We start from the raw sequence: 24,763 nt of genomic DNA, 5'->3' as shown, positions 1-24,763 counted from the left end.
CTAAACTACTTCTTTTATAATCATGAGAAGTCATAAAGGAATCAAACCTCTTGTACCACTGTCTTGGTGACTGTTTCAAACCGTAAAAGGGACTTTCTCAGTAAGCAAACATAGTCCTCTTTTTCTGAGACTATAAAACCCTGTGGTTGTTGCATGTAAATATCCTCCTTAAGTTCTCCATGCAGAAATGCAGTTTTTACATCTAACTGCTCAAGCTCCAAATCATGCATGGCCACAATACCAAGCAAAGCTCGAATCGAACTATGCTTAACAAATGGAGAGAACACATCTGTGAAGTCCACTCTCGAATTTGATCAGTAACCCTTTGCAACAAGCTTTGCTTTATATCCGGTTCTTCAATTCACAGAGTCCCTTCTTTCTTTTAAACACCCATTTACAATGAACACCTTTTTACCTTTAGGAAGTTTCACAAGGTCCCATGTTCTATTTTTGTGGAGTGATTCCATCTCTTCTTGCATAGCAAACATCCACTTTTCTGAGTCTTCATAGCTAACCGCCTCAGAATAATTAGATGGATCTTGATTCGCATCTATATCTTCAGCCACATTTAAAGCATAAGCAACTAGATCAACCTCGGCATACTTCTTTGGAGGTTTAATTTCTCTTCTAGTTCTGTTTTTGGCGATAGAGTATTATGGTGAAGAAGCAACTTTATTCTCAATTTTTGTTCTGGCTTGAGGAGTTGACGCTGTATTAATCTGATGCTCCACCTGCTTTTGATTTTCTTTATTGGAAGATTCTTTAAGAGATAAGTTAGGTAGCATAGCGGTTTCATCAAAAACAACATCTCTGTTAATCACAACTTTTCTATTTTCAGGACACCATAACTTATACCCTTTACACCACTTTTATAACCAAGAAAACGCATTTAATGGATCTCGGTTCCAATTTTCCATTATCAACATGAGCATATACAGACACCCAAAATCTTTAAATCGAATAATTAGCGAGATTACGGACCATACCTCTTGCGAGTCTGTAATGACCCGAATTCTTATTCTGAGAAAAAGAGTATTTTCGGTCTCCATTTACGAACGGATTCGTAAATATTTATTAAAAATATTTACAAGTAAAATGAGTGGTTAATTAGAGTTTAATTAAGTGAATTTAAATTTAATTAAGAGTAATTAAGAAAAAGGACTAAATTGAATAAAGGATGAAAGTTAAATTGTAGATTAAAAGAAAATGAAGAGGACCAAAATGGCAATTATACCATTTGTCCTAAGTGAGTAACATAAACATAAAAATCAGATTTTTATGTGTTAAAATATATATTATATTATATTATATTATATTATATTATATTATATAAATAAGTAAAGAAACATAAGAAATGAATAGAAGAAACGAAACAGAGAAGAAACAGGGAGAAAGAAAGAAAGAAAGAAAAGAAAAGGAAAATTAAAGGTTTGAAGCTTTAAGCTTTAATAGGTAAGTCAATCAAGCCCTTTTACTTAATTTTGATGTTTTAGAAGTTTTAGAACAAAGTTTTGATGAAATTAAGTTGATATTTTGATAGTTATTAGATTTCTAGATATTGTCCATGTTAAATAAAATGATGGAATTGGGGATTTATTTGATAGAAATTTTGATTGGAATTGAATAGAGGATTGAATCGTAAACTAAGCTATAAGTTTTGAGTTTTACGGATTAAATGGAAATAAATTCGAAATTATGAAAATATGCTGGAATTTTAATAGTTAAGTATGAGTTTGGCCAAAATTTGAATAGAAATAAAGTATGAATTAAGATAGAAAAGTAAGAGAATTAGTTAGGATTAAATTGAAATTAAAGAAAATCAACATTTTGCACTAAAACTGTTTTTAGACAGCAGCAGTAGTCTAACTTTGAAAAATCATAAAAATTATAGAAATCGAATTAGAAGATGAATAAAATATGAAATTAAATATTATTGAGTCTAGTTTCTTATAGAAGAAACAATATAAGCAATTGAATTTTAAATTATGAGATATAATGAATTTTGTGAGACAAGGTCAGAATGAATTCAGGTTCCCCTATTCTGACTTTGGAAATCACCAAAAATTGAAGAAAAATAATTAGAGACTTAAAGTTATATGTTTAGAATCCCTAATGAGTCTATTTTTAGGAGAAATAAACTGGAATATTATCCGAGTTCTGTACTATGAGATAATTAATTTTTAGTGAAGAAGGACTAAACTGTTAGACAATGAGAATAGGGGTGAATTTAAAGAATAAACTGTACTTAATGGTTAAACTAAAAATTCTGAAAATTTTATTGTAAGAAGATTTGTGAGTCTAGTTTCAGGAAAAATTAGCGGATCTTAATTTAGAATTCTGTAACTCAAGATATGAATTAGTAATGTATTAATGATTATGAATTGTATTAATTTCGTAGTCAATGTGGTATCGGAAATCTCGGCTAAGAAAGGACAAGACAAAGTCAACGGGAGTTAGCTCGAAAATTACGGTTTGTATTTCTATAATCTGAACTTAGTCATTATTTATTATATTTATATACATATGGCAATTGTTAGTGATTGAATTATGATGTTTTACAATCGAAATAGATTGATTTTAGTATCGATGAATTTATATTGATTGAAATTATTTTGATTGAATTTATATTGATTGAATTATATAATATACATTATTTATGTAGAAATTTGAATATTGAATGAATATTATATTGAAAAATATATTGATTGGAAATATGAGATTTTGATATTTAAATATTTGATATTGAAAAGTGAATTGAATTGTATTGAATTATGAATTAATGTGCATAATTGAAATATATTGTTGAATTGAATGAAATTGTATGAATTGTGAAAATGGATAAATATGTGTAATTATCGGAATGAGATATTGATGAAAGAATTATTAAATTGAGAAAGTGAATGAAATACCCTATTAACTAGTCGGGCTGAGTCGGATATAATTGGCATGCCATAGGATCCGGAAGTGTACGGATTTGCGGCTTTATTGATCGTGCACTTTATGTGTCGTATTTCGTGCACCTCGTGTGTCGTATCGGCACCTCGTGTGTCGTTTTAGGCACTTTGTGTGTCGATATCTTGATCAGTACTATGTACCATTTTAGGCACAATGTGCCGTCTCGGTGTGTTTGGGTTGGAATCCGTGTATCCGTCGATTCGAGTCATGTCAATAGGGGTAAATAAAGGTATAAAATAATCGATTATTCTTGAATAATTGATCTTCTTGGATATTAGTATTCTTGAATAATGAATATTCTTGAATAATTGATCATTCTTGAATAACCGATTGTCATTGAATGAATGACTGTTACTAAATAACTTAATCATTCTTGAATATTTGATTTCTTGAATAATTGATATTTATGGATAACCGATCAATTGATCGATCTTGAATAATGGTTATTCTTGAATATTTGATTGTTACCGCATAATTGATATTCTTGAATAAATAATTGTTCGAGAGTTAATGAACATTCTTGATTGATTAATTGTTATTAAAATAATAAATGATTTTGAATTTAAAGTAGACCAAAACATTTGGTTGGAAAGTGAATGTTTGAATTCTCATTGAGTTTGAATAGTTCAATATATATATATATATTAATACGTTTTATAATTGTTTAAGTGTTCAGATTATAGAAATACCACTGAGTATACCATACTCAGCGTACGGTTTGTTTCCGTGCGCAGGTTGAGTAAAAATAGTACGTTGAGTCAGCATCCCAAGACGATCCCGAATTCATTAAGGTAAAGTATGTTGAGTATTGATAATGGCATGTACCTAGGACGTTTTATGAGAGACATTTAGGTTATAGAAGTATTGATGAAATGAGTAAATTATGGTTGGCAACGGTATGTAGTATGAATTTTGAAATTTACTAAGAATTCGTAGTGATTCTAAATTAGTCCCGAATTGAATTTACTGTTCATATTGGACCGCGAGGGCCCATTAAAGGGACGACATTTAAAACTAGGATGTGTGTGAATATTTATTTTAATTAATGACCAAAATTGGACTGTACTGACTGGTAATGTCTCGTAACCCTGTTTCGGTGACGGTATAGGGTTAGGGGATGTTACATTTAGTGGTATCAGAGCTATTCAGGTTTAGCCGATTCTCGGACTAAATCGAGCTCGGAATTGATTCTAAAGGTACATGCCATAATTGAGTCGGGATCGGATGCAGATATATTTGTTTGGTACTGTTTTATAGTGAAAATGTTAGAGGAAAATATCGATGGTATTGATTATGAAATGTGTATTGGAGATGAATAGTCTCGTGAATTAGATGAAAACTGAATTAACAACACTGGGTATAAACTCAATGGGTAATTAATTACTGAATAATGACTGATGAAATAATAGAAAAAGAAATGATAAATAATTATTTAGAATTATAACTGATGTTCTTCAGTGAGTAGAAGAAATTGTATCTGCTACAGTATCTATCCCTCCTGTTTCTTACTCGGTTCCCGAAGTGCTTCAAGGTATAGAGCTTGTCTAAACAGGTAAGTTATCTGCTGTTAATGATCTGTACATGTATATATATAGTGTGGATGAATTGAGAATTACAGTTGAGAATGATCTTGAAAGAACTGAAATCTGGTTAGAGAATATTATCGGGATTGTAAATGAATTGTTTTGTTCACCGATTAAATGTTAGAAGGGTATGATATTTCTGTTAAAAGATTTAGGTTATCAGTGGTAGAAAAATTGATTATGTTGTGATTAAGAAAGGGTTATTTGGAAATTTTCTGAGATAAGTTCTGAAAGAAATATATATATATATATCAGTCAGAGATTTCTTGATAAAAAACATACAGAATTCTTGAAGCTTAAACAGGATCATATAACTGCAACTGTGTATGAAGGGAATTTGTTTGATTAAATAAATATATTAGAGGGTATATTCCGATAGAAACTGTAAGGTACAAATGGTTTTAAGATGGTTTAAAAGAAGATAAAAAGCTGAGGAATGCAGAATAAAGAGTGGCATATGTGATTAGATATGATTCTTCTGATTATTATCTTAGTGATTGCTTGAAGAAAATTGAAAAAGACATTATTCAGAGTTCAAGACCGAGTAATGTAGTTAACAGAGGTAGGTTACCCTGTAATCTCAGAAATACGAGTGAAAGCCGAAATGTGACAAATGACTTCACTGTAAAATCTGGAGAATGAACAGCAGTCAGGGTATATGTTAATTGTATATAAGAAGATATTTCTCTACCGGATGTCATTACAGGTACTTTCTTCTTTATCGACACTAATATGATTATTTTAAATTGATATTGGTTTGACTATTCCTATGATTACATAAGTTCAGTATTTATTAAAGAGTTGTCTGTTGAGTTTGCTGAAATTTTTGGATTGAAGCATTAAAATTTTCAGATTAGTATTTATGGGCTGATAAGATCTGCAGGAACTGTTTGATAATGATACTATTGTTTTCTGATCGATTTGATGTTCTTACTGTTTGATATGATCTCAATAATGGAATGGTTAATTCTGCATGATATGGTGGTAAATTATAAGCAGAAGTATAATATGTTGCAAGATCAAGATGATGAAATGTTTGTTTTGAACAAGAGAAGATTGAATGATTTGTTTATTGTGATATTAATTATGTACACACAGAAGTGTGTCAGAAAAGGAGTCATGGTATTTACCTTGTTTATGTATTGAATATTAAAGATTTAAGTTAAGGTTTAAATCAGTGCCAATAGTGCAAGAGAATTCTAATGTGTTTCCAGAAAAGTTGCCTAACTACTGTTGATTGAAGAAGTTGAATGTGCTATAGATTTTGTAACTGAAATGATAGTGAAAAATATATTTGAAATTAGAGGTTTTGTAAAACTAGTCGGTTATTACAGAAATATGTGGAATTGGAATGATCTGATAGACATTAGCAAGGTTCTGATTAGTTGAAAGCTCAGTTAACTGAAGCACTAGTTCTGGTTCAGTCTGAAATCCGATAAAGAAACTTGTGATTTACAGGGATAGCAGTGTTTTGATGCAAAAAAAAAAAAGGGTGAAGTAATGGTTTATGTTACGAAATGCTAGAATCACATGGGAAGAATTATTTGATACATGATTCGGAAGTGGTAGCTATTGTCTTTGCACTAAAGGATCATGATTTGATAATTGAATATTATCCAGAAAAAAAAAAACAAATGGAGTTATGAATACTCAGAATTGAAAGTTTTGCTTTGTGTTATAAGCTATGATGTAACGCCCCAATTTTCGGGAATCCTGTGAATGTTGGCATAGGTTTAATTATGTTAGTGGGCCTCTAGAAAGCCTAAGCTTAAGATAGAACCCGACAATTTTAGTTAATTTTTGTTCCATAAGAAAAAGGGGGTGAAATTATGAAATAGGACCTATGTGAAAATGTTTGAAAATGCTATAGGCTAAATTGAAGTGGCCAAATAAATAGGAGTGCAAAATAGGAGGATTTGCATGACAAACCTCCCATTTTACATGAAGTGGCCAACCATCATGTTGTTGTAGACAAAATGTACAGTTGATATCCATAATTTATGGTACAAATTGATACAAATTGATAATAGGTTAGGTAAATGTTCCATGATAATGGGTTAGGTAAATGTTTCATGATAATAGGTTAGGTAAATGTTTCATGATAATGGGTTAGGTAAATGTTTCATGATAAGAATATCATGTCTTTTGTATTAAAGAATTAAATGGATGAAATATGAAGTTTTATTAAAAGAAAAAGGGGTGAAAAGAACAAAGTTTTGTCCATCTTTGTTCATCATAGCTGAAAGTTAGAGAAGAGAAAGGAGAGGAGAAAGCTCTTGAGTATTCGGTCATTAGGAGGAGGAAAATTGAAGGTAAGTTCTTGGTACCTTGCTTCTATTTTGAGGTTCATGAGTTCTTCTTGATTCTACCTTAACTCTTGAAGTATATTTTGATTTTTAGTTGTGTTGTGAGCATTTAGTCATGAATTAAAATGAAGGAAATGGTTGTTGTTTCATGTTCTTTTGATGAAAAATGGAAGATAGGTGAAGTTGAGCCAAACAAATGAACATGCATGTGCCTTAGATGCTAAAGGGAAAAATCGGCTAACATGTTGTGCTTTAAAATGATGAAATGGAGATTATACTTAAGTAAAATCATAGATATGTAATGATTGATTGGTGATATACATGTTTAAATAACATGCATGCAAGTTAGGTGTGAAAGAGTGATTTGGTAATAAATCTGCTTGGGACAGCAGCAGTAACGTGACTTTGGAAAATCACCATAAATTGTGGGAGATGAATTAGAAGCTGAATAAATTATGTAATTAAAGTTTATTGAGTCTAGTTTCTAATGAAATAAACAAGAACATATTTTGAATTCTGTACAATGATAAATTTGATTCGTAATGAAGAGTGGTCAGATTAGTCAAACAGTGAAACATGGGAAACTTTGAGAAAAATCTGGTATTGATTGGATAAACCAAAAATTCTGAAAATTTTATGGATAGAAGATATATGAGTCTATTTTCAGGGAAAATTAATGGAACTTGATTTGGAGTTTCGTAGCTCCAGTTATAAATGATTTAGTGACTGTTGCTCAGGAAGACAGCTTGCAGTGAAATTATGATTATGTGGTAAACATTGACAAAAATTTGTTAATGGGTTGCTTATTGATTTCTTATAAGCTTACTATGATCTGTAGGTGTGGTTGGCCGAATATTGTAAGGGGTTAATACGTAGTTTGTATTTGAATAGTTAGATTAACGTGTTAGTAATCCAATTGTAGGCGGTTCGTGTGTGGATCTCATCAGTATATCGTCGCAAACAGGTGTGTAACTAACACCCTCTTTCTTAGTCTGGATCGGCAAAAGTCGAAAAGCCGAAATGCCGAAAACCGGTATTTTGTAGATTTGCGAGTGTGTGAATGCTCGTAAGGTAAATCGATTAATGTTTTTGGTAAGCTGCAAAATTTGGACTGTAAAGTGCATGATTTCTGTGCCCTCGATATTTTTGGGCTTAATGGGCCAAAATTGGAATGATGGGCCAACGGGCCCAATTCGGTAAGAACCCTCGGTACGTGATTCTGTTAGTACGTGAAAAGTAGGAATATGCATGAAAAACCCTAAAATAGATAAATTACTGAAATACCTTTAAAAGTGGAAAATTTACAGTTTTACCCCTAGGAGATAAATTACCGAAATACCCCTAGGGTTAAATTGACCTAAATGCATGTTTGACTGTGGTTATTTACTGCATGCCATGTTGTTATTATCTGATGCATGGGACTGGGATATTGACGGAGGAAGTACTGAAAGTGGCTTGTCCACGTCTTGGAGGCTTTGCCTCAATTCTATCGATAATCTGAGCAAAGAATGCAGAATGTTAAATTTGGGGGTGGGTGGGTTGAGCTATCCCACATGGAGTGTATGGTTGGTACGGGTGGAGTGTAGTGGTTGGTGGGTTGAGTAGTCTCCCAAATGGGCTTGCATATGTTTCTTGATGTTGCATGTATTTTGAAATGGGCCTATGGGCCATCTCATTATCTGAATAAGGGCTAAGGCCCGTTTATTATGTCTGAAAAGGGCTCGCCCAGACCATCATTACTGAATGGGCTTAGGCCCAATAGGCTTGAGTGACTTGGGCTTTGAATGGGTTTTCCTTACACACGAGTTTCCCCAAACTCACCCTTTTATTTTCATCCACGCAGAAATCCCCAACCATAGTGGGCTTGGAGTCGTGAGGGAATTCGAGAGTGGCCACCGCTTCGAAAGTTTGATTTTCTTCGGTGAACTGGACATCCTTTTAATTACGTTTGAGGTTTTGGGCTTTTAAATGTAATAAGGCCGCTTATTTATTTTTGATGGTTTTAATATGTATTACTAAGATAGGTAATACTTATTTTAACTGTTGAAATTAGATAGCTTTAGGCGCGTTTTCAAAAACAACAGTTGATTTCAAAATAACACGACAACAAGCAAAGCTTCCGCAATGAAAGTATTTTCCAAAATTAATCACTTTTCCTAAAAATGACTTAATCAAATCGGTTTCCTAGAAATATCCATGACATTAAGGTGTGGCAATGGCGGTATGCATGTCTAGGATTGGATCCGAAGGGAGGTTGGTACTTAAGCAGTCCGATGGACTCACCACCTCTTTTCCGGTTTCCTACCTGGTGCACAGCTTCCATTCACTTTAACCCTTAATGAATTAATCTTTTGAACATCGAGTACGATTTTCTAGACTTAGAATGGAATTTTTTTTTTACGTTTTTGATGTGGCATGCCGGATCTGGCCATAACTTCTGGGCCGGGTTTGGGGTGCTACATATGAACACTCGATTGTCATTATCTGATGATCGCTCAATTCTAGTTGAAATAAAGGTTAAACTTACTTATTTACAGCAGATCTGCGAAGCTCAGAAATGTAGTAATGAGTTATCGGTTAAATGGATATAGTATACAGATGATATCTGATTAAACATTTCGGATTGGATATGATGGTTGTTTGCTATTTAGAAATAAAAGCTAAACAGAGAGATTCAGAGCTTATACAGGAGAATTTGTATGAAATTATAGTAGTACTATGTCTATGCATTTTGGAAGAATAAGATGTACAGTAATTTGAGGCAGATGTATTGAAGACTGGAAAAAGAAAAGCAACACTTTGAATTTGCATATAAATGTTTATGTTAGGTACAGATATCTTCAGAATCTGTTACAACCAAGTGGTGACATCGAATGGAAATGGGATAAAATTTTTATGGAATCTAAGCTGGAATTATCTCTATTTTTGAAAAAGAATATGCGGAGCTGTTTGATTCGTGAAATTGAAGAAAAGTGGAAGTAATTCGAGATAGACTGAAAGCAGTTTTGACAAACAGAAATTATATATATACTTGAAACGTTGGGATATTGAGTATTTTGTTAGTGATATGGTATTTCTTAGAGATTCACCTTGGAAGAACATTTTGAAGATCAGGTTGAAAGAGAAATTAAGTTCTTGTTCTGTTGGACTATGTGAAGTTGTAGAAAATTCGGACCGGTAAAATATTGTTTGGTTTTGCTTCTGAAGTTATAGAAAGTTTATGATAATTTTTCATGATTTAAAGCTTAGAAGATTATAGAGATCAAATCTCTTGCATGTTATATCGACAAAGGATACTGAGATTTGACACAATCTATTGTATGAGAAAGAGCCGGTTGAGATACTAGCCTGAGCGGTAATGTCATAATATTGAGGAAACAATACGGGAACCAAAAGAAACAGTGAGATCACTGAAACCCCACCTCTCTATTAGGCAAATTTCGAGGACGAATTTTCTTAAGGGGGAGAGAATTGTAATGACCCGAATTTACCGTTACAGAAAAAGAGTATTTTCGGGTCTCCATTTCTGAAAAACGGATTCGTAAATATTTATTAAAAATATTTACGAAGTAAAATGAGTGGTTAATTAGAGTTTAATTAAGTGAATTTAAATTTAATTAAGAGTAATTAAGAAAAAAGGACTAAATTGAATAAAGGATGAAAGTTAAATTGTAGATTAAAAGAAAATGAAGAGGACCAAAATGGCAATTATACCATTTGTCCTAAGTGAGTGACATAAACATAAAAATCGAGATTTTTATGTGTTAAAATATATATTATATTATATTATATTATATTATATTATATAAATAAGTAAAGAAACATAAGAAATGAATAGAAGAAACGAAACAGAGAAGAAACAGGGAGAAAGAAAGAAAGAAAAGAAAAAGGGAAAATTAAAGGTTTGAAGCTTTAAGCTTTAATAGGTAAGTCAATCAAGCCCTTTTTACTTAATTTTGATGTTTTAGAAGTTTTAGAACAAAGTTTTGATGAAATTAAGTTGATATTTTGATAGTTATTAGATTTCTAGATATTGTCCATGTTAAATAAAATGATGGAATTGGGGATTTATTTGATAGAAATTTTGATTGGAATTGAATAGAGGATTGAATCGTAAACTAAGCTATAAGTTTTGAGTTTTACGGATTAAATGGAAATAAATTCGAAATTATGAAAATATGCTGGAATTTTAATAGTTAAGTATGAGTTTGGCCAAAATTTGAATAGAAATAAAGTATGAATTAAGATAGAAAAGTAAGAGAATTAGTTAGGATTAAATTGAAATTAAAGAAAATCAACATTTTGCACTAAAACTGTTTTAGACAGCAGCAGTAGTCTAACTTTGAAAAATCATAAAAAATTATAGAAATCGAATTAGAAGATGAATAAAATATGAAATTAAATATTATTGAGTCTAGTTTCTTATAGAAGAAACAATATAAGCAATTGAATTGTAAATTATGAGATATAATGAATTTTGTGAGACAAGGTCAGAATGAATTCGGGTTCCCCTATTCTGACTTTGGAAAATCACCAAAAATTGAAGAAAAATAATTAGAGACTTAAAGTTATATGTTTAGAATCCCTAATGAGTCTATTTTTAGGAGAAATAAACGGGAATATTATCCGAGTTCTGTACTATGAGATAATTAATTTTTAGTGAAGAAGGGACGAAACTGTTAGACAGCAGAATAGGGGTGAATTTAAAGAATAAACTGTACTTAATGGTTAAACCAAAAATTCTGAAAATTTTATTGTAAGAAGATTTGTGAGTCTAGTTTCAGGAAAAATTAGCGGATCTTAATTTAGAATTCTGTAACTCAAGATATGAATTAGTAATGTATTAATGATTATGAATTGTTAATTTCGTAGTCAATGTGGTATCGGAAATCTCGGCTAAGAAAGGACAAGACAAAGTCAACGGGAGTTAGCTCGAAAATTACGGTTGTATTTCTATAATCTGAACTTAGTCATTATTTATTATATTTATATACATATGGCAATTGTTAGTGATTGAATTATGATGTTTTACAATCGAAATAGATTGATTTTAGTATACGATGAATTTATATTGATTGAAATTATTTTGATTGAATTTATATTGATTGAATTATATAATATACATTATTTATGTAGAAATTTGAATATTGAATGAATATTATATTGAAAAATATATTGATTGGAAATATGAGATTTTGATATTTAAATATTTGATATTGAAAAGTGAATTGAATTGTATTGAATTATGAATTAATGTGCATAATTGAAATATATTGTTGAATTGAATGAAATTGTATGAATTGTGAAAATGGATAAATATGTGTAATTATCGGAATGAGATATTGATGAAAGAATTATTAAATTGAGAAAGTGAATGAAATACCCTATTAACTAGCCGGCTGAGTCGGATATAATTGGCATGCCATAGGATCTGGAAGTGTACTGGATTTGCGCTTTATTGATCGTGCACTTTATGTGTCGTATTTCGGGCACCTCGTGTGTCGTATCGTGCACCTCGTGTGTCGTTTTAGGCACTTTATGTGTCGATATCTTGATCAGTACTATGTACCATTTTAGGCACAATGTGCCGTCTTGGTGTGTTTGGGTTGGAATCCGTGTATCCGTCGATTCGAGTCATGTTAATAGGGTAAATAAAGGTATAAAATAACCGATTATTCTTGAATAATTGATCATTCTTGGATATTAGATTCTTGAATAATCGAATATTCTTGAATAATTGATCATTCTTGAATAACGATTGTCACCGAATGAATGATATTACTAAATAACTTAATCATATCTTGAATATTTGATTTTCTTGAATAATTGATCATCTTGGATAACCGATCAATTGATCGATCTTGAATAATCGGTTATTCTTGAATATTTGATTGTTACCGCATAATTGATATTCTTGAATAAATAATTGTTCTGAGAGTTAATGAACATTACTGATTGATTAATTGTTATTAAAAATAATAAATGATTTTGAATTTAAAGTAGACCAAAACATTTGGTTGGAAAGTGAATGTTTGAATTCTCATTGAGTTTGAATAGTTCAATATATATATATATATATATATATATATATATATAATACGTTTATAATTGTTTAAGTGTTCGATTATAGAAATACCATTGAGTATACCATACTCAGTATGCAGTTTGTTTCGTCGCGCAGTTGAGTAAAAATAGTACGTTGAGTCAGCATCCCAAGACGATCCCGAATTCATTAAGGTAAAGTATGTTGAGTATTGATAATGGCATGTACCTAGGACGTTTTATGAGAGACATTTAGGTTATAGAAGTATTGATGAAATGAGTAAATTATGGTTGGCAACGGTATGTAGTATGAATTTTGAAATTTACTAAGAATTCGTAGTGATTCTAAATTAGTCCCGAATTGAATTTACTGTTCATATTGGACCGCGAGGGCCCATTAAAGGGACGACATTTAAAACTAGGATGTGTATGAATATTTATTTTAATTAATGACCGAAATTGGACTGTATTGACTGGTAATGTCTCGTAACCCTGTTTCGGTGACGGTATAGGGTTAGGGGATGTTACAGAGTCTTTTTCTCAATGGCAACAGATGGAGATCGGGTGATTAAAAAACATGCAGTAGAGGCTGCTTCTGCCCAAAATGACTTCGGTAAGTTGGCATTTGACAACATACATCGGACCTTCTCCATGATTTCTGTTCATTCGTTCTGCAACACCGTTTTGCTGTGGAGTATGACGAACTGTCAAGTGTCTCATGATCCCTTCTGACTTGCACAATCTATTAAACTCATTAGAATAGAACTCTAAGCCATTATCTGTGCGGAGGTATTTATCTGTTTTCCTGTTTTTTTTTCAATCATAATTTTCCAAGACTTAAATGCAGAAAACACATCGCTTTTCTGCTTCAGGAAGAACGCCCAAACTTTTCTGGAAAAATCATCAATAAAGGTTAGCATATAATTAGCTCCACCTCTCGAAGGTACTTTGGATGGCCCCCACAGATCAGAATGAATACACTCCAACGTTCCCTTCGTGTTATAGATTCCTCTAGTGAATCGAACTCTCTTTTGTTTCCCCAAAACACAGTGTTCACAAAAATTCAGTTTACAAATTCCTTGCCCATCAAGAAGTCCTCTTTTGCTCAATTTTGCCATGCCATTCTCACTCATATGCCCTAGGCGCATATGCCAAAGTTTAGTAATATCATCATCTGACAAGGAAGAGGAAGCGACAGCTGCATCACCAGTAACAGTAGAACCCTGCAAAACATATAACTTGGCAATCTTTCTCTGCCCTTTCATCACAACAAGAGACCCTTTGGAAATCTTTAAAACCCCACTTTCAGCTGTGTATCTGTACCCTTTTGAATTAAGAGTACTCAACGAAATTAAATTTCTTTTCAATTCTAGAATATGCCGTACGTCACTAAGTGTTCTGACAACTCTATCAAACATTTTAACTTTAATTGTTCCAACACCTGCGATTTTACACGAAGCATTATTTCCCATCAAAACAACACCTTCGAGACCTTTGTTTAGTAAGTTGTAAACCAATCCGATTGGGACTCATATGGAAGGTGCAACTGAATCAAGTATCCACTCCTCGCCTACTTTAAAATCATTGACAGAAGCGACTAGAAGTTCACCATCGCTGTAGTCTTCTACAACATCAGCTTCACCAAAATTTTCTGGTTATTTTCCCTTTTGATTCGTAGCCTCCCTTTTAATCTTATTTTGTAGGTTATAACACTCAGATTTAATGTGCCATTTCTTCTTGCAGAAGTTACAAGTTTTACCTCTGTTTGAAGACTTTGATCTACCCTTAGATTTACCACGAGGATTCCGTTCATGTGTCCTACCACGATCATCATCAGCATTCCGATCTTGTCTCCCATGAACAATGAGATCCTCTCCCTGAGAGTCGGGTTTAACCACAAGATGCTTCATCATATCATACGAGGTTAAAGAATAATAAACCTTATCAACTGTGAGAGACTCGCGGCTATATAAAATAGTGTCTTTAAAGGTTGAATAAGACGGGGGCAACGAACAAAGTAGAATCAACCCTAGATCTTCCTTATCATACTGAACCTCCATGGCCTCCAAGTTTGAGAGAATTTCTTTAAACACTGTTAAGTGTTCGTGTACAGATGCACCTTCCTCCAAACGATGAGCATAAAGACGCTGCTTCATATGCAACTTGCTTGTTAGAGTTTTGGACATACATATTTTTTCTAGCCTCTTCCATAATGCAGCGGCAGTTTTCTCTTTCATCACATCCTGCAAAATTTCGTTGGACAAATGCAGATGTAATTGTGTTAACGCCTTTCGATCCTTACGCTTCTTCTCTTCATCTATTAATGTCGAAGGCATCTTATCTATCCCCAGTAGGGCATTCTCTAAATCCATCTGTGCAAGAACTGCTTGCATCTTAATTTGCCACAACGCAAATCTGGTGTTGCGATCCAACAACGGAATTTCATACTTCAAAGACGTCATTACTGTGATCGAGATGAACAACCCGGAAGCTCTGATACCAATTTATGAAAAAATAAAATAAAATAAAGAACACACAAATTTTACGTGAAAACCCTTTCGGGAAAAAACCATGGGCAGAGGAGAAGAAAATTTACTATGTTGAAAATTTGAATCAATACAAGAGGAATAGACTATGTCTATTTATAGTCTTGTAAAGTCATATTCTAGTAGGATTGAAACACCTTATCCTAATCAATATAAAATAGATGGAGTTTAATAAGATTTAAAAAACCTTATTCTAAAATAAAATAAAAGAAGTCTAGTTCTATATGGATTTTACTTTTATTTTATTTTCCATCGTATTTTATTTAAATAAGAATTCGGTCACTTAATTCTAACAATATCTAAAATAAATCTTTTATATCTTCAAAAATATTTTTAATAACAATACTATATAAACACTAAAATTTTAAATAAAAATTTTCAAAATCACCGCACAACACTTTTCAAGAGCAATAAAAAAACTAAGGCTAAGTATATTTTAATGATGGTATAATAGCACTTATATCCTTGGTTTAATGATGTGGGCTTGGGTTATTAATCCATTTAATCCATCAATTCTTGGTTCCCTTCAATTATGTCCCTATGCTTTACATAATAACTTATCTAGTAAATTTTTGTTCAAAAAAAAAAACTTATCTAGTAAATGACTAGTAATTCCCTTCTTAAATAATTTATCAACTCCGCTCCTAATTCCCGTTCTTGTCCCTAAAATCACACTGTCCAACCTAATAAATTTGATTTTAAAACTGATTTTTCTTACTTCAACAAAAATCATTCCTTCCAATTACACTTTAACACTTGTTAATCGAGAAGATTATTTTTATTATTATCACGAATTGATTTGGCACTCCCCACTTGGCTCCATGTTTTTATATGGCAGTAAATTTATGCCACGTTCCGTACTTTAGTTTGGTGTATAGTTTGTACATACCCACCAACCCTAACACACCGTAAAAGAAAAAAAAAAAGCAAAAAGAGAGAAAGAAAATATCTCCAACCTTAGCTTTAGTGTTTGCTCTCCTTGGAACTCTCTGTTCATCTACGTCTTTCGCCCCACCACATCTCGATCAAACCATAACAAAATTGGGCAGAAACTTCCTCCTGGTCCCCGCGCCCTACCCATAATCGGCAACCTCCATATGCTAGGAAAGCTGCCTCACCAAAATCTTCACCATCTAGTTAAAAGATATGGCCCCATGATGTCACTAAGGCTAGGCTGTGTACCAACAATCGTGGTATCATCACCTGAAGCAGCTGAACTATTCCTCAAAACTCATGACCTTGTATTTGCTAGCAGGCCTGGAATGCAAGCCGGGGAGTACTTGTCTTATGGTTCCACGGGCATGGCTTTTACTCCGTACGGTTCCTATTGGCGAACTGTTCGGAAATGGTGCACTTTGCATCTCCTTAGTGCTTCAAAAGTTGAATATTTTACCCCAGTAAGGAAAACAGAGCTAGGGTCGTTGGTTGAATCAGTAAAGGAGTCAGCGGCAGCGGGTGAGATGGTGAACCTTAGCGAGAAGGCCGGCGAGCTTATTGAAAAAATGATGTGTAAGATTATATTTGGACGATCCAATGATGATAGATTCAACTTGAGGTCACTAATTGATCAAACCATGCATCTCTCTGGAGCTTTCAATAGATCAGATTTTGTGCCTTATCTTGCTCCACTTGACCTCCAGGTTTGTCTTTTTCCTTCTACCATTATCACTTTGGAATATAATTGTAATGATACATTAGTTTAAGAACTACTACTATATATTAATAACATCTCCAGGGATTAGGACGAAGGCTTAAGAGGGCGAGTGAGTTAGTTGGTACAGTATTGGAGAAAATAATTGATGAACATATGCAAGGGACCGATGCCGAGGATCGAAAACCCCATAGGGATTTCGTTGATGTGATGATTTCCATGTTGAATCAACCAATGAACCCTCACGACAAAGATGAAACCTACATAATCAAGAGAAAAAACATCAAGGCAATACTATTGGATATGATTGCAGCTTCATTTGAAACATCAGCTGTAGCCACCGTGTGGACATTTTCAGAAATTTTGAGGCATCCTCGAGTTATGGTTGCTCTTCAACATGAGTTGGAAACTGTGGTTGGAAGGAATAGACTTGTCGAAGAGTCGGACTTATCGAAACTAACGTATTTGGATATGGTTGTGAAAGAAGGTCTGAGATTGCATCCAGTTGCTCCCTTCCTAGTTCCACATGAATCCATGGAAGATATTGTCATTAATGGATATTTCATACCGAAGAAATCACGGATATCTTAGTGAATATCTGGTCAATGGGTCGAGACCGGAATATATGGTCAGAAAATGCAGAAGAATCCTTCCCGGAAAGATTTATTAATAATAACATAGATATTCTTGGACATGATTTCCGAATCATCCCATTCGGATGAGGTCGTAGAGGTTGCCCTAAAATGCATTTAGAGCTAATCAACATGAGTCTAATTTAATTTAGCTGAGTTATCTTATGGGATGTTACCCGATGAACTAGACATGACTGAAATCTTTGATATTTCATTGCCAAAGGCTACTCATTTGCTTACAAAGCCAACTTATCGTTTACTTGGTTTAGCAACCTAAATAATAGCAGATAAGATCAAAATTTGTGCTGGTGTGGTAATATTGGAACAGGTTGTCACTTTAAATTCAAGTTGGTACTGTCATTTAATTTTCTTTTTAAAATTTAAATCAATTAAGTTTAAATGAGATTTTCTTGATACAATCTTTTACTTATGAATTCTTTTAAGCCATTAAGTCAGAAGAAAATTTTTATTTATACGTGTCTAAGTTAATGTACTCTTAATTGTTACAAAAAACCGAGAAAGTATCAATTAAGTTTTAATCCACTTTAAATAACATTTTGATTGTTCTTTGTCATTGTTATATTTTATCATTATTATTTAAATAAGGAAAATTATCTCATATATTGTTTAAGGAGTTTTAGGACTCTATAAGTGGATTTAAGGTGTAACAATTTACTCGTGGAGTTTAAAAATAAAATATATATAAATAAATAAATGTGTCACTTGTCACACTCTTAACCCGATTGTAGAGTTTATAAAACTCCATACTTGAATGTATCAAATAATTACCTTTAAATATATATATATATATATATATATATATGTATACTATTTATATTTAGAATTTGGGTTAAATATTAAAATTATACATGAATTTTGATACAATTTTGTACATAACGAAAAATTATTTCACATAAATAATAGGTTAGTGAAATGTGAAAATTAACCTAAAATTAAAATTTAATTATATGAATACATCAAATTAAAATTAATGTATATTAGAAGTAATGACAAACAAACAAAATGAATGAATAGCTCAGCTCATCCAGCTCACCAGGTGTAACAATTTCACTGTCCTTTGTCATTGTCATTTGTTCTTATCCTTTACAAATCTGTTATATATTTTGTATATAAAGCAACCTGTAGCACTTGGTTTTTTAAGCTTGAATGAAAGTTTTATTCCTTTCTCATCATATTCTATTATGGCATCAGAGTGATTTTTTTTTCTTTTGGTCATGGATTCTGGTTCTGCAAACTCTGTGAGTGTGATTGCAACGTTCCTTAATTCTGTTGCGTCTGTTCGCCAAAAGGTTGCCACCCTTGTCGATGACAGTAACTTCCTTGCTTGGAAGCAACATGTGCTTCTTGTAATCAAGACCCATCGCCTTCATTCTTACATTGATGGCTCGATTACTATCCCTCCTCGGATGTTGACCAACGATGATGGTGCTTCAGTGGAGAACCCAGCGTTCATTCAATATGAGCAGCAGGATTTTGCTCTCTCGGCTTGGCTACTTTCTACCATTAGTGCCTCTTTGCACAATCAGTTAATAGGTAGTTCCTCGTCTGCTTTTGAACTTTGGCAAACATTGACTCGAATATTTGGTACGCAATTTGCTACCAAGGCTATGCGTTATCGTTCTCTCCTTCACAATTTCAAAAAGAATGAGCTCTCCATGTCTACTTATCTAGCTGGTATCAAACATTTTTGTGATTCTTTAGCCAGTTGTAATCACCATGTCTCATTGGCAGAACAACAATCAGCCATTATTAACGGTCTACCACCGGAGTTCGATCACATCGTCTCTATCATTACTACAAGTCAGATTCCCTTTGATTTGCAAGCTATTACTACAGCCCTGTTAGATATTGCAGCTCGCCAACAGGCTCATTTTTCACAGGTTCAAATCTCTGCAAATTTAGCTATGACGAGCCGTTCTACCCCGTCTCTTCCTGTCTATGATAGTCACCCACCACCACAATCGTTTCGCTCCACTCGAGTTCCTGTCTTTTCTCGTGGTCGTGGTCGTTCTCGCTTTGGGGGGATGTCATGTCTGCAATGTCAGATTTGTAGCAAGATGGGTCATGTTGCTCGTCGGTGTTTTTACAGATATGATTCCACTTTTGACGATGAGGCAACTAACGATTCGGGCTCTCCTTCCTCTGGATCCACAGTTCATGCAGGCACGGGAAATTTTTATGCTCACCTCTTTCATACGAATCAGTTTGCTTCTGATTCTTACCCTCCTGGAACTCACTTTGTGCCATCAACTATTTATCAGCCCGTTCTCTATCCACTTGTTGCTTCAAGTGCAGGACCTCCAACTGCTTTACAGACTTCTGTTGCTTCTACCACAGCCACACCTAGTGTTGTCTCTGATCCACTATGGTACCCCGATAGTGGTGCTACTACTCATATGACTAGTGATCCAGTCAAGATCACTAACTGCAACTCTTACACCAGTCAAGTTAAAGTTCTTGTGGGAAATAGTAGTTATGCTTCTATTTCTCATGTTGGTGACTCATCTATTTCTTCTAGTTCTCACAACTTATCCATTAACAACCTACTCTTTGTTCCTGCCATTCACAAGAGTCTTTTGTCTGTTTCTAAGTTTGCAAAAGATAATCAAGAATTCTTTGAATTTCATCCTTCGTGTTGCTATGTAAAGGATCTGACGACTCAGAGGATTTTACTCCACGGCATTGAGTCTAATGGGTTATACCAACTGTTGCCTGAATCTTCTACCGAGTTTGCTTTTACTGCCTCTAATAAATTGGCTCATTCTCTTAGTGTCTCCAGTCTGCTGGCTGCAAAATCAATGGTTTCAAATAGTACAATTAAGATTACCAGATGGCATCAACACATTGGTCACCCCTCCAATGATGTGTTGAAACATGTCCTGGTGCTTGTAATGTCAGCATTCCTCGTTCCATAGACCCTTCCTTATGTAATGCCTGTGCACTTGGGAAATGTCATAAATTACCTTTTAAGTCTGTTTCAACTGTTTACTCTGTACCACTTGAACTGATTTTTACTGATCTTTGGGGGCCTGCTCCTTGTTTTTCTGCTGGTTATCAATACTATATTTCGTTTGTAGATGCTTTTTCACGATATACTTGGATATATTTCCTCAAATCAAATTCTGACGCATTACAAGCCTTCTTAATTTTTAAGCAGCATGTTGAGCTCCAACTTGGAACTAAAATCAAGCAACTTCAAAGTGATGTGTGAGGGGAATTTCGCAGTTTTGATATACCTTTAAAGAAATTTGGCATACAACATTGTTTCTCATGCCCTCACACATCTGAACAAAATGGCATAGTAGAACGTCGTCATCGTCAGATAGTGGAGACTGGTCTTGTTTTACTAGCACAAGCATCGTTGCCTCTCTCCTATTAGGTCGATGCTTTTACGTCTGCTGTTTATCTCATGAATCTGTTGCCCACTAAGTCTCTTCATGGATTATCTCCTATGGAAAAATTATTCAATAAACAACCAGATTACAAGTCTCTTAAAGTATTTGGTTGTCTTTGTTACCCCCTGCTTCGACCTTACAACAAGCACAAACTACAATTTCGCTCATCTCTATGCACGTCCTTGGTTTATGCTGCAAACTACAGAGGATATAAATGTGTTGACAAGACTGGTCGTATTTATATTTCCAGGCATGTTCAGTTTGATAAGGTGTTTTTCCTTATGCCAGACTCTCTTTGGTCCCTCCAATCACTAACTCTAATACTTCAGAATCTGTGTCTACGCTACCAGTTATTATAATGCCTCATCTTAGTGTTCCTCCACCCTCTCATGACAATATGGCTACTGGTTCTACAATGTCTCCCTCGGTTGCTATTCCTACTGAGAATTCCCAATCTCCGGCATCTACAAAATCAAATGATGTTGAAAATAATGATCAATCTCCAAATACATCTACATCTGATATTCAAAACATGTCCCCTGAACTTGTTCCTCATACTTTTCCTAGCAACACTCACCACATGGTCACTAGAAGCAATGCTGGTATCTTCAAACCGAAAGTTTATACAGCTTCTTTCAGCTCTATCGAACCAACCACCATTCAGGAAACTATGGTTATTCCCTCATAGAAAGAAGCTGTTCATGATGAATTACAAGCATTAATTCGAAATAACACTTGGGATTTGGTGTCTCTACCCCCTGACTGCTCTCTTGTTGGATGCAAATGGTTGTTTAAGACTAAAAAGAACCCTGATGAGAGTTTTACTAGAAATAAAGTCAGACTCGTTGCTCAAGGCTTCTCCTAGAATGCTGGTTTGGATTATCACGAAACCTTCAGCCCTGTTGTTAAGGCTAACATAATAAGAACATTGTTTACTTTAGCCATGTCAAGTAAGTGGAAAATTAGGCAAGTGGATGTCAACAACGCCTTCTTAAATGGAGATTTAACAGGCAAAGTCTTCATGAAACAACCACCAGGTTTCGAGGTAGTTGATGATCGGGGTAATTTATTAGTTTTCAAACTGAACAAGGCTCTTTATGGCTTAAAACAGGCTCCTCGAGCCTGGTTTCAAAAACTTCATAGTTTTCTCGTTCAACAATTACATTTTAGATCCTCTAGAGTTGATTCCTCCTTATTTTTCAAGAAGACTTTTTCTGGGGGAAATGTGTTTCTTCTAGTCTATGTAGATGATATCATCATCACTGGTGATCTTGATACTGAAATTCAAACAGTTGTTAACTCTCTGCATAGTCAATTTTCTTTGAAGGACTTGGGACCTCTTAGCTATTTTCTTGGACTGGAAGTCACTAAGTATGGTGACAGCATGCATATTTCTCAGCAAAAGTATGCCCGAGAGTTATTGGATAAGGCAGATATGGGAAATGCAAAACCAATTTCCACTCCTACGGTAAGCTCACCAACTTTATCCCCTCGTGTTGGTTCTCTCCTACATGATGGAACTAAATATAGAAAGATTGTTGGAGGTCTCCAATATCTCTGCATGACAAGGCCAGACATTACGTTTGCTATTAATAAGGTAAGTCAATATATGCATTTGCCTTCTGATGTTCATTGGACTGCTGTTAAAAGGCTTTTGAGGTACATTCGAGGCACTCTAGACTATGGACTACTGTTTCAATCTTCAGCCATTAACTTAACAGGATTTTTTAATGCTGATTGGGCTAGTTCTCTTGAGGATCGTAAGTCCACATCTGGTTTTTGTGTTTATCTTGGTGACAACTTAATTGGATGGTCTTCTAAAAAGTAAGGAGTGGTCTCTCGTTCCACATCAGAAACTGAATATAGGAGCTTAGCAAATGTCATTGCAGAAATAATATGGTTTCAGTCTTTACTTGATGAAATTGGCATGCCTTTACAATGAGCTCCACTGGTTTGGTGTGATAATTCTAGCACAGTGTCTCTAGTAGCCAATCCAGTGTTGCATGCTCGAGTCATACATATTGAGCTTGATATCCATTTTGTCCGAGACAAGGTCTTGGATGGTAGGCTGCAAGTGAATTATGTTTCTAGACATGATCAAGTAGCTGATATCTTGACAAAACCTTTGACTGCTGAAAGTTTTTCCAAGTTTCGAGATAGGTTAAATGTTGTTGCTCTCAAAGATTTTCAACTGGGAAATGCAAGGGGAATATTAGAAGTAATGACAAACAAACAAAATGAATGAACAGCTCAGCTCATCCAGCTCACCAGGTGTAACAATTTCACTGTCCTTTGTCATTGTCCTTTGTTATTATCCTTTACAAATCTGTTATATATTTTGTATATAAAGCAACCTGTAGCACCTGGTTTTTTAAGCTTGAATGAAAGTTTTATTTCCTTTCTCATCATATTCTATTAATGTATAACATTACAAATTATATCAAACTCTATCTTACCTTTTACAAATTTTATTATACTTATAACTAAAGAAACAATTAAACTCTTTAATTTTGTATTAAAAAAGGCTTTTATCTAATATATTTTTACATAAATTAATTTTTAACGGAAAATGTGGGACGTGAGCCATGTGATGGATGTTAACGTTTAAATATACGAGAATATATAAAATATATATATATTATCAACGAGAGTGTGGAATTTCAATGCGAAATTAGAAAATAACTAATAACAGACCATCACTCACACTTCGGTTTTTTTGGACTTTATGGTAGTTTTTTATAGGTTAAATTATTTTTTTGGTTGAATTTGGTAATATTTGTCGATTGAGGCCTATATTTTTTTATTCAAGTTAGGCTTTGAATTTGACATTTTTTTCACATAGGCTTAAATTCTTTTTATTAAAGTTTGGCATTAAACTTGATAATTGTTCCTAATTAGAATTTCAATTTTTTGTGAGAACAATTGCCAAGTTCATATCTTAATATTGGAACAATTACCAAGTTTAAGGACTAATTTTGAAAAAAAAAAAGAAAAAAGAGTTCAAGTCCCAATGTGGGAACGGTTTTCTAGTTCAAGCCCCCAAGTGAGAATTGTCAAGTTCATGGCCTAACTTGAATAAAAAAAGAGTTTAGGCCCCAATAGGAAAAAAGTTGTCAAGTTACAATTAGGGGATCAAAGTTGGGGGATTCTTACACTCAACCTCTACCAGAAAAAAAAAATTCGACTAACAGAGGACATCACAGTTAGGGGATTCTTACATTCGACCTCCACCAAAAAAGACCACAAATCACAATAAGATAGTTAAAATTATGGCACAAATACATTCGGTTATCACCATACACACTGATCATGTATGGTTGGGGTATTTATCCCAAGTTCGTTCCTATGATGTAAACAGTAACTAAAAATGGGATAGGTTAAGCAATACTTTTAATGGCCATTGTGTGTTTTGGTGAGCCGAACAACATAAGTCACCTATGTGAGAGTGAAGTGGGGCCGCTTCAAAGAGACTATTGGGGCATAGTTCTCTCAAACTTTTGCAGAACCAGGAGATGTTCACAGCTATATGAACATACCCATGAGAACTAAAACCTTGCCAGGGGGTAATTGTGTGAGGTATATCATCGTTTACACAAAAAGCAGAACAGTTCAAGGACATCACGTCTACTGGT

General features: G+C 33.8%; 1 long non-coding RNA gene and 1 pseudogene across 1 annotated transcript; both read left to right on the top strand.

Annotated features, from left to right (window-relative positions):
• Positions 1 to 2,390: 2,390 nt before the first annotated feature.
• On the top strand, positions 2,391 to 3,901 carry LOC128280592 (uncharacterized). Its single transcript, XR_008270687.1, has 2 exons — positions 2,391 to 2,470; positions 3,690 to 3,901. It is a non-coding gene; the product is annotated as an uncharacterized LOC128280592 (long non-coding RNA).
• A 12,433-nt stretch (positions 3,902 to 16,334) lies between these two features.
• LOC108456329 (cytochrome P450 CYP736A12-like) lies at positions 16,335 to 18,094 on the top strand (annotated as a pseudogene).
• The last annotated feature ends 6,669 nt before the right edge of the window (positions 18,095 to 24,763 follow it).

The sequence above is a fragment of the Gossypium arboreum genome, chromosome 9, assembly GCF_025698485.1.
Source record: "Gossypium arboreum isolate Shixiya-1 chromosome 9, ASM2569848v2, whole genome shotgun sequence".
Lineage (NCBI taxonomy): Eukaryota > Viridiplantae > Streptophyta > Magnoliopsida > Malvales > Malvaceae > Gossypium > Gossypium arboreum.
The sequence above is the reverse complement of the archived record's forward strand: the minus strand, read 5'-3'. Positions and strand labels throughout refer to the sequence as shown.